We start from the raw sequence: 12,242 nt of genomic DNA on the forward strand, positions 1-12,242 counted from the left end.
ACAGCCTGGCATACAGTTTACATCGTTTTCATGCTCATCAACCATTCAGTGTTCACTTGTGCCCCGTGGATGGGGGGCATTGTCATCCTATGGGGCATAGCCATGGTCGCCAAAATAATGGTAGAAATAATGGCCTGCCCAGCATATCTTATACATGACCCTAAACAGAGGTGAGCTCTCTCCCAAACCATCTAGACTGACAGAGATGAGCTCTCTCCCAAACCATCTAGACTGACAGAGATGAGCTCTCTACCAAACCATCTAGACTGACAGAGATGAGCTCTCTACCAAACCATCTAGACTGACAGAGATGAGCTCTCTACCAAACCATCTAGACTGACAGAGATGAGTTCTCTACCAAACCATCTAGACTGACAGAGATGAGTTCTCTACCAAACCATCTAGACTGACAGATATGAGTTCTCTACCAAACCATCTAGACTGACAGAGATGAGCTCTCTACCAAACCATCTAGACTGACAGAGATGAGTTCTCTACCAAACCATCTAGACTGACAGAGATGAGTTCTCTACCAAACCATCTAGACTGACAGAGATGAGCTCTCTACCAAACCATCTAGACTGACAGAGATGAGTTCTCTACCAAACCATCTAGACTGACAGAGATGAGCTCTCTACCAAACCATCTAGACTGACAGATATGAGCTCTCTACCAAACCATCTAGACTGACAGAGATGAGCTCTCTACCAAACCATCTAGACTGACAGAGATGAGCTCTCTACCAAACCATCTAGACTGACAGAGATGAGTTCTCTACCAAACCATCTAGACTGACAGAGATGAGTTCTCTACCAAACCATCTAGACTGACAGAGATGAGCTCTCTACCAAACCATCTAGACTGACAGAGATGAGTTCTCTACCAAACCATCTAGACTGACAGAGATGAGCTCTCTACCAAACCATCTAGACTGACAGATATGAGCTCTCTACCAAACCATCTAGACTGACAGAGATGAGCTCTCTACCAAACCATCTAGACTGACAGATATGAGCTCTCTACCAAACCATCTAGACTGACAGAGATGAGCTCTCTACCAAACCATCTAGACTGACAGAGATGAGCTCTCTACCAAACCATCTAGACTGACAGATATGAGCTCTCTACCAAACCATCTAGACTGACAGAGATGAGCTCTCTACCAAACCATCTAGACTGACAGAGATGAGTTCTCTACCAAACCATCTAGACTGACAGATATGAGCTCTCTACCAAACCATCTAGACTGACAGAGATGAGCTCTCTACCAAACCATCTAGACTGACAGAGATGAGTTCTCTACCAAACCATCTAGACTGACAGAGATGAGCTCTCTACCAAACCATCTAGACTGACAGATATGAGCTCTCTACCAAACCAGCTAGACTGACAGATATGAGCTCTCTACCAAACCATCTAGACTGACAGAGATGAGCTCTCTACCAAACCATCTAGACTGACAGATATGAGCTCTCTACCAAACCAGCTAGACTGACAGATATGAGCTCTCTACCAAACCATCTAGACTGACAGATATGAGTTCTCTACCAAACCATCTAGACTGACAGATATGAGCTCTCTACCAAACCATCTAGACTGACAGAGATGAGTTCTCTACCAAACCATCTAGACTGACAGAGATGAGTTCTCTACCAAACCATCTAGACTGACAGAGATGAGCTCTCTACCAAACCATCTAGACTGACAGATATGAGCTCTCTACCAAACCATCTAGACTGACAGAGATGAGCTCTCTACCAAACCATCTAGACTGACAGATATGAGCTCTCTACCAAACCAGCTAGACTGACAGAGATGAGCTCTCTACCAAACCAGCTAGACTGACAGATATGAGCTCTCTACCAAACCATCTAGACTGACAGAGATGAGCTCTCTACCAAACCAGCTAGACTGACAGATATGAGCTCTCTACCAAACCAGCTAGACTGACAGAGATGAGCTCTCTACCAAACCAGCTAGACTGACAGAGATGAGCTCTCTACCAAACCATCTAGACTGACAGATATGAGCTCTCTACCAAACCATCTAGACTGACAGAGATGAGTTCTCTACCAAACCAGCTAGACTGACAGAGATGAGCTCTCTACCAAACCATCTAGACTGACAGAGATGAGTTCTCTACCAAACCAGCTAGACTGACAGAGATGAGCTCTCTACCAAACCAGCTAGACTGACAGAGATGAGTTCTCTACCAAACCATCTAGACTGACAGATATGAGTTCTCTACCAAACCATCTAGACTGACAGATATGAGTTCTCTACCAAACCATCTAGACTGACAGAGATGAGTTCTCTACCAAACCATCTAGACTGACAGATATGAGCTCTCTACCAAACCATCTAGACTGACAGAGATGAGTTCTCTACCAAACCATCTAGACTGACAGAGATGAGCTCTCTACCAAACCATCTAGACTGACAGATATGAGTTCTCTACCAAACCATCTAGACTGACAGATATGAGTTCTCTACCAAACCATCTAGACTGACAGATATGAGTTCTCTACCAAACCATCTAGACTGACAGATATGAGTTCTCTACCAAACCATCTAGACTGACAGAGATGAGTTCTCTACCAAACCATCTAGACTGACAGAGATGAGCTCTCTACCAAACCATCTAGACTGACAGATATGAGTTCTCTACCAAACCATCTAGACTGACAGATATGAGTTCTCTACCAAACCATCTAGACTGACAGAGATGAGCTCTCTACCAAACCATCTAGACTGACAGAGATGAGCTCTCTACCAAACCAGCTAGACTGACAGAGATGAGCTCTCTACCAAACCATCTAGACTGACAGAGATGAGCTCTCTACCAAACCATCTAGACTGACAGATATGAGTTCTCTACCAAACCATCTAGACTGACAGAGATGAGTTCTCTACCAAACCATCTAGACTGACAGATATGAGCTCTCTACCAAACCATCTAGACTGACAGAGATGAGCTCTCTACCAAACCATCTAGACTGACAGAGATGAGCTCTCTCCTGACATGCTGTAGTCAAGATTGTAAACAACTTCTTCAATCTTTATCCCGTATTGACCTCTCACTAAATAATTTCATCCAACCATTCCTCACTGTATTGATCCCAAACATAATGATTTTTTAACTCAGGATGGATGGTGATGATTAGACGCTGAGTATCTCTGTGATAGGTTACTCCAGCTGAACTTGTATGTGATCAAACATTTGTAAACCTCAGGAGAAAGTCACAGGACAATCCTCCCTGTCTGATCCTCAGTGACATGTTTAGCTTCAATATGTATGAATGCTCAGTCACCACTCTACTGTGTAGGACTTGTTTGATCATCATTCCATAATGGTAGACGAAAACGTATTTTTACAAAACATCATCAAAGCATTTATCCAAAAGCATTCCTTGTTTTTCTTGCAGACAATACCTGTGACATACAAGAAGAGACCCACCAGAAGAGACACAGCTAGACAGTGTGGAGGATGAATCAGAATTAGTTGGGTAACATGGATAAATAATATGTTTTATTTACATAATATGCTTATGTGAGATACTTGTCATTGGAATGTCTCCCTTAGGACCATACTGTTGGCAGTTACACTTTTCCCTTCTCAGCTAGGGCTCAGTCACTTGGGGCCCAGAGAGGGGAGAGCTCAGAATGGAACATTGTCTTGATATGTGAATGTATCTGTTAAACCATGTGAAGGGATGATTTAGGGGGAACCAATTATCTCTTGCCACTACAATGTCTGTGCACAAGTCACTCCCCTCAGTGAGCTTGTCCAGGAGTGGGGAGAAGAGGGGGTTTACTTGAGATGGGGGTATCTGGAGTTGACAATTGAGTTATGCCTTGGATGAGGTAATGTTTTGGTACTATGAAGTACCAGGAACGAGATTAGAACCTCATCTTAGAGACCAAACTGAACGATAATTTATAGCTAATGCTATCTGGCTAAGGGATACTCCTCTCTCAAGTAAAAGGCCCTTTGTGAAGAGTTCCTAAGATCTGTGGTTTGTCATGTCGACTAGGGGGGTGGATCTTTGCTATAAAAGATCTCCGTTGCCATTATGTTGACACTCAACTATTCATTAGAGATAGTGAATTGTTGAAAGTCAAATGCTATTGCAAAGCTTAATTATTATTAAAGGTGAAGTTTAAGTATAACTCTGACTGGTGTGTGGTTTGTAACTCTCCTCTCATATGGTAATACAGGAAATTGCCACGACAGACAGACAGACAGACAGACAGACAGACAGACATTTCCTATCTCAACTCTGCTGCTGTAAATTCCACTGCAGCACATTAACAGTCATGTATTCCACTGAGGCACATTGACAGTCATGTATTCCACTGAGGCACATTGACCTCTCTTGGGTACGTGAGACGGTAGCATCCCACCTCTTCAACAGCCAGTGAAACTGCTGGGCGCCAAATTCAAATACAGAAATACTCATTATAAAAATTCTGAAAATAAAACATATTTTACATAGGTTTAAAGATTAACTGCTTGTGAATCCAACCACGGTGTCAGATTTTTTAAATGCTTTACGGCGAAAGCATACATTACGATTATGAGAACATAGCCCACTAGACAAATCATTACAAACAGTAGCCAGCCAGATAGAACAGTTACACAATTTAGAAATAGAGATAAAATTAATCCCTTACCTTTGATGATCTACATATGGTTGCATTCAGCAGACATTCATTTACTCAATAACTTTTATTTTTGATTGATAAAGTCTCTTTATATTCAAAAACCTCTGTTTTGTTTGCGCGTTTTCTTCAGTAATCCACAGGCTCAAACAAAGTAAAAACGGAAAGACCAAAAAATCAAAATTGTATCCATAAAGTTCGAAGAAACATGTCAAACGATGTTTATATTCAAACCTCAGGTTGTTTTTAGCCTAAATAATCAATAATATTTCAACCGGACAATAACGTTGTCAATATAAAAGGTAAACATGAAAGGCACTCTCTCGGTCGCGCGCAGGAAAAAGCTCTGACACGGCAGGGTCCACTCATTCAGACTGCTCTTACTTCTTCATTTTTCAGAATACAAGCCTGAAACATTTTCTGAAGACTGTTGACATCTAGTGGAAGGCATAGAAACTGCATTTTGAGTCCTAAGTCAATGGATACTGTATTGGCATTGAATAGAAAACTACAAAACTCCCCAAAAAACGACTTCCTGAATGGATTTTTCTCAGCTTTTTGCCTGCCAAATCAGTTCTGTTTTACTCACAGACACTTTTTTAACAGTTTTGGAAACTTTAGAGTGTTTTCTATCCAAATCTACCAGTTATATGCATATCATATATTCCGGGCCCGAGACGCAGGCAGTTAAATTTGGGCATGCATTTCATCCAAAATTCGAATGCTGCCCCCTACCCTAGAGAAGTTAACAGTCATGTATTTTTACTGCAGCACATTAACAGTCATGTATTTCACTGAGGCACATTGACAGTCATATCTTCTACTGCCTCTGATACCCGGATCCGGGATCCCCCCCACCCCCCCCACACTGAGTAGCATAGCCTAGCATAGCGTCACAATTAAATAGTAGCATCTAAATATCATTAAATCACAAGTCTAAGACACCTAATGAAAGATACAGATCTTGTGAATAAAGCCACCATTTCAGATTTTTAAAATGTTTTACAGGGAAGACAAAATATGTAAATCTATTAGCTAACCACATTAGCAAAAGACACCACTTTTCTAACTCCATCAGTTTCTTACTCCATCAGGTGCTATCACCAATTCGGCTAAACTAAGATATTGATAGCCACTAACCAAGAAAAAAACTCATCAGATGACAGTCTGATAACATATTTATGGTATAGGATAGGTTTTGTTAGAAAAATGTGCATATTTCAGGTAGATATCATAGTTTACAATTGCACCCACCGTCACAAATGGACTAGAATAAATACATAGAGCAACGTGTTTACCTAATTACTAATCATCAAACCTTTCGTAAAAATACACAGCATACACTAATCGAAAGACACAGATCCTGTGAATACAGACAATATTTACGATTTTCTAATTGTCTTACAGCGAAAACACAATAAATCGTTATATTAGCATAGCACATGTGCAAACATTACCCCAGCATTGATTCTAGCCAAAGAGAGCGATAACGTAAACATCGCCAAAATGTATTAATTTTTTCACTAACCTTCTCAGAATTCTTCCGATGACACTCCTGTAACATCATATTACAACATACATATACAGTTTGTTCGAAAATGTGCATATTTAGCCACCAAAATCATGGTTAGACAATGACAAAAGTTGCCCAGCTGGTCAGACAATGTCGTGCGCCATATTAGACAGTGATCTAGTCGTATACATAAATACTCATAAACGTGACTAAAAAATATAGGGTGGACAGCGATTGATAGACAATTTAATTCTTAATTCAATCGCTGATTTACATTTTTTAAATTATCCTTACTTTTCAATACAGTTTGCGCCAAGCGAAGCTACGTCTAATAAGATGGCGTCATAAGCATTAACATTTTTCGACAGAAACACGATTTATCATAATAAATTGTTCCTACTTTGAGCTGTTCTTCCATCAGAATCTTGGGCAAAGAATCCTTTCTTGGGTCTAATCGTCTTTTGGTCGAAAGCTGTCCTCTTGCCATGTGGAAATGCCAACTGCGTTCGGCATGAACTGGAAACCTGCCCGGCTCTTCAAAAAGTCTCAGAAATAAATGTCCCAAAATGCGCACTAAACGGATATAAATTGCTATAAAACGGTTTAAATTAACTACCTTATGATGTTTTTAACTCCTATAACGAGTAAAAACATGACCTGAGAAATATTACTGGCTCCACTAATGCTTGGAAAAAGAATGGGTCGGTGTCCACCGTGCGTCCGACGCAGCTGGAAAGGAGTTCCTACCTACACGTGTTTTTGTTTTATAGTGGCTGTGATTGGGCAATCGATACCATTCAAAGCGTCATCACGTAAAGGCATCCAGGGGAAGACGTAAGCAGTGTCCGTATCCTTATAGCATTCACAGTGGCCTTTAAACTGACTCCAGATCAGGGGCCAAAATGTGTGAAATCTGACTCCATGTCAGGGAAATTGCTGTAGAATGAGTTCTGTTCCACTCAGAGACAAAATTCCAACGCCTATAGAAACTAGAGACTGTTTTCTATCCAATAATAGTAATAATATGTATATTGTACGATAAAGTAGGAGAGTAGGAAGCCGTTTAATCTGTAATGCAAATATGCTAATGAGTAAACAGCACCCCCTGTAGTCGCAAGATGTTAATCTCACAGACATAATTCAAACAGTTTTAGAAACTTCAGAGTGTTTTCTATCCAATACTAATAATAATATGCAAATATTAGCAACTATGACTGAGGAGCAGGCCGTTTGATATGGGCACCTTTCATCCAAGCTACTCAATACTGCCCCTTCAGCCATAAGAAGTTAACAGCATTCTCACATAGGTGTTCCTTTTGTCTTTTTTGTAATGGTGTTGATGTGAGCCATGACCATCCTTTTAAAGCATTTCATGGCTACAGACGTGAGTGCTATGGGTCGGTATTCATTTAGGCAGCTTACCTTGATAATCTTACCTTCTGCACAGTGACTACGGTGGTCTGCTTGAAACATGTTGTTATTACAGACTCAGACAGGGAGAGGTTGAAAATGTCAGTGAAGAAACTTGCCAGTTGGTCAGCGCATGCTCTGAGTACACGTTCTGGTAATCCGTTTGGCCCTGCAGAATTGTGAATGTTGACCTGTTTAAAGGTCTTACTCACATCGGCTGCGGAGAGCATGATCACACAGTCGTCCAGAACAGGTGATGCTGTTACTTGCTTTGAAGCGAGCACAGAAGTTATTTCGCTCGTCTGGTGTCACTAGGCAGCTCTCGGCTGTGCTTCACTTTGTAATCTGTAATAGTTTTCAAGCCCTGCTACAACCGACCAGCGTCGGAGCCGGTGTAGTACGATTCGACATTAGTCCTGTATTGACTCCTGTTTGATGGTTCGTCGGAGGGCATTTCAGTTTTTCTTATAAGCTTCCGGGTTAGAGTCCTGCACCTTGAAAGCGGCAGCTCTACCCTTTAGCTCGGTGCGAATGTTGACTGTAATCTATGGCTTCTGGTTGGGGTATGTACGTACAGTCACTGTGGGGACGACGTCCTCAATGCACTTATTGATAAAGGCAGTGACTGATGTGGTTTACTCCTCAATGCCACCGGAAGAATCCCGGAACATGTTCCAGTCTGTGATAGCAAGACAGTCCTGTAGTTTAGCATCTGCTTCATCTGACCACTTTTTTTATAGACCGAATCACTGGTGCTTCCTGCTTTAATTATTGCTTGTAAGCAGGAATCAGGAGGATATAATTATGGTCAGATTTGCCAAATGGAGGGAGGGATAGCTTTGTACGCGTCTCTGTGTGTGGAGTAAAGGCGGTCTAGAGTTTCTTTCCCTCTGGTTGCACATTTAACATGCCGATAAAAATTTGTTAAAACTGATTTGAGTTTGCTTGCATTAAATTCCCCGGCACTAGGAGCGCAAAATGTTCTACAGCAGCACCATTTAGAGCATCCTGACTGGTTATATCACAGCCTGGTATGGGAACTGCTCGGCATCTGACCGTAAGGCGCTACAGAGGGTAGTGCGAACGGCCCAGTACATCACTGGGGCCAAGCTTCCTGCCATCCAGGACCTATATAATAGATGGTGTTAGAGGAAAGCCCATAAAATTGCCAGAGGCTCCAGTCACCCAAGTTATAGACTGTTTTCTCTGCGACCGCACAGCAAGTGGAACTGTAGCACCAAGTCTAGGACCAAAAGGCTCCTTAACAGCTTCTACCCCCAAGCCATTAGACTGCTGAACTATTCATAAAAATCGCCACTGGACAATTTACGTTGAACCCCCCCCCTCCCCCCATGGTACACTGCTGCTACTTGCTGTTTGTGTCACACCTTGAGCTGTTTCACCTGTCCTTGTTTTTGTCTCCACCCACTCCAGGTTTTGTTTGTTTTCCCCAGTGTATTTATCCCTGTGTTTCCTGTCTCTCTGTGCCATTGTATTTATCCCTGTGTTTACTGTCTCTCTTTGACAGTTTGTCTTGAATGTTCCAAGTCAACCAGCGTTTTATCCCATACTCCTGCCTTTGCTATTCTCCTTTTTCTAGTCCTCCTGGTTTTGACCCTTGCCTGTTCTGGACCCGCCTGCCGGACCATTCTGCCTGCCTTGACCTCGAGCCTGTCTGCCACTCTGTACCTCCTGGACTCTGAACTGGTTTTGACCTTTTGCCTATCCACGACCATTCTCCTGCCTACTCCTTTTGGATTATTAAACATCTTAAACTCCAACCATCTGCCTCCGGTGTCTGCATCTGCGTCTCGCCTTGTGTCATGATAGTAGGAACTGGTCATGACAGACCCAGCAAACTTGGACCAGCTTTGCCACGCTGTCTCCCTGCCTGGAGCCACCATTGGGAGACATGAGGAGCTGTTACAGGGCCTTCTGGAAAGGCTTCGTTCTCTGACAGAACGCCACGGCCAAGGGTTTAAGGCTACTATGGAGCTAATTTAGGAGTTAACTCATTGGCTGTGTGCCATTCCTGAGAGACCCCAACCTCCCAGTGCATTTTTTCATTTTAGTGGTGAGTTGGTACAGCCTATCCCGGTTCCCAGAGAAACCTGCTTACCTCCTCCGGAGCGATATTCGGGGAGGCCTGGTACCTGCCGGGGTTGTCTTTCTCAGTGCTCATTTTTTGAGCTACAGCCATCTTCGTTCCCTTTGGACAGATCGAAGATAGTGTATATTATTGTTTGGGAGCAGCAATCCGCCCTCTGGAGGAATTCATGGCGGAGGTGAGGAAGGTATTTGAGTCTCCAGTATCCAGGAGAGAGGTGGCCAGGAAACTTCTTGATTTACTACAACTCCCGTAGTGTGAAAGCTGTTGATTTTCGCACGTTAGCCACCGAGAGTGCCTGGAATCACGAGTCTCTCTTCGATCCCTTTCTTCATGGATTATCTAAGGTGGTAAAAGATGAGCTAGCCGGTGTATCTCGACTTCCTCATCGCCCTAAACATAAAAATTGATGGATGCTTAAGGGAACGCAGGAGTGAGAGGAGGTCTGGCCTCGGGCACACTCATTCACCCACTATGGCTCGCTCACCTTCAAAGGAATCAGGAAGTTCACAAAGTTAGTTTTCCCGAGAGGATCCGAAGCCACCCGAACTCCCTCGTGAATTATCAGTGACGGGTGAGTTGGATTCTCCTGAGCCTATGCAATTGGGAAGAGCTAGGTTATCGGTTGGGGAACACTCACTGAATTTCAAATGTTGTCTGTACCTTTGAGGGGCAGGACATTACAGGGCTACCTGCCCTGTTAGGAAACCCTTGTCTCTGGTGGGTACACGTACTTTGGTGAGTCAGACTGGGAGTTCCCTAATTCCCATCACCCGCACACCTTTCTTTGTGCTTGTGCTGTTGGGAGACCAATCTAAGGCTCTCCGAGTGCTTATTGACTCTGGAGCGGATTAAAGTTTTATGGATGCTACTATTGCTTCTGAGCTAGGTATTCACATTCAACCTCTCTCAGTTCCCATAGATGCTAGGGCACTGAACGCACTGAACGGCCGCTCACTAGGTGGAGTCACCCATTGTACTGTGCCCATTCAAATACGTCTTCCTCAGGACTTCAGCAAGGCTTTGGATGTGTCTGTCATTCCCACTGAGTACCATGACCTACTTGAAGTTTTCAGTAAGGCACGTGCAACTTCCCTACTTCCCTACCCCGTCCTTATGATTGTGCCATTGATCTTCTCCCAGACACCACACCACCTTGGGGTCGGCTATATTCTCTATCCGGGCCGGAGACCAAGGCTCTGGAGGAGTACATAGAGGAGTCTCTGGCTACTGGGGCCGTCCGTCCGTCTGCATCTCCTGCCGGCGCAGGGTTTTTCTTTGTGGAGAAGGACAAGACCCTGCATCCGTGCATTGACTACCGGGGACTGAATGATATTACTGTAAAGAAATCATTACCCATTATCACTCCTCTCCTTGGCTTTTGAACCTCTCCAAGGGGCAATAATTCTTTCCAAGTTGGACCTTCGGAATGCCTACCACCTGTTTCGGACACGCGAAGGGGATGAGTGGACAACACAGCTAGCGGACATTATGAGTGTCATGTCATGCCGTTTGGACTCACCAACGTCCCCGCAGTCTTTCAAGCTTTGGTAAACGATGTGCTCCGGGACCGTTTTGTTTTCGTCTACCTTGACAGCATTCTGTTTTTTTCCCGATCTGCCCAAGAACTCAGCTCTTCATGTCAGGCAGGTCTTTCTGCGCCTCCTGGAGAACCAACTGTTCGTGAAAGCCGAGAAGTGTGAGTTCCAACTCTCTCCAATCACTTTTCTCTGATATGTCTTTGCTGAGGGTAATGTCCAGATGGATCCTGGAAAGGTGAAAGCAGTGGTGGATTGGCCTCAACCTACGTCCAGGGTGCAGTTGCAACGGTTTCTTGGTTTCGCAAACTTCTACCTCCGTTTCATTTGGGGTTACAGCACCCTGGTGGCCCCCCTCTCGGCACTCATTTTCTCCCAAAGTACCGTTCAAATGATCTCCTGCTGTCAACAAAGCCTTTGTGGACATGAAGCATCGATTCACAACAACACCCATCCTAACGGTGTACGTCCAGAAAAAGACTCCACATCAAGCTCCTTCTGGCCTGCTTCAGCCACTACCGGTCCTTCATCGTCCCTGGTCCCATATCTCTCTGGACTTTGTCACTGGGTTTCCCCCGTCTGATGGCAACACCGTCATTCTGACAGTGGTGTTTCGGTTTTCTAAGGCCGCTCATTTCATCTCTTTCCCTAAACTACCCTCTGTCAAGGAAACGGACCAGCTCATGGTGCAGCCCGTATTCCGGATCCATGGTCTCCCGGTGGTTATGGTTTCTGACCGGGATCCTCAGTTCTCGTCTCAGTTCTGGAAGTCGTTCTGCACCCTTATTGGAGCATTGGCCAGTCTATCCTCTGGATTCCATCCCCAATCAAACGGCAAGTCGGAGCGAACTAATCAGGACCTGGAGACCACCTTAAGATGCCTGGTCTCAACCAGCCCCACTACCTGGAGCAGTCAACTGGTCTGAGTGAAGTATGCCCGGAACAAACTTCCAGTTCTGCCACAGGACTCTGCCAGATCGGCTATTCTCAAGACCAACTCCAGGAATCATCT

At 44.0% G+C, this 12,242-nt stretch overlaps 1 protein-coding gene across 2 annotated transcripts in view; it reads left to right on the forward strand.

The window, feature by feature from the left end:
- Positions 1–12,242, forward strand: part of LOC129831624 (contactin-5-like) — an 804,231-nt gene that overhangs the window by 89,439 nt on the left and 702,550 nt on the right. The window lies entirely within an intron of this gene.

Source organism: Salvelinus fontinalis, chromosome 33 (genome assembly GCF_029448725.1).
Source record: "Salvelinus fontinalis isolate EN_2023a chromosome 33, ASM2944872v1, whole genome shotgun sequence".
Lineage (NCBI taxonomy): Eukaryota > Metazoa > Chordata > Actinopteri > Salmoniformes > Salmonidae > Salvelinus > Salvelinus fontinalis.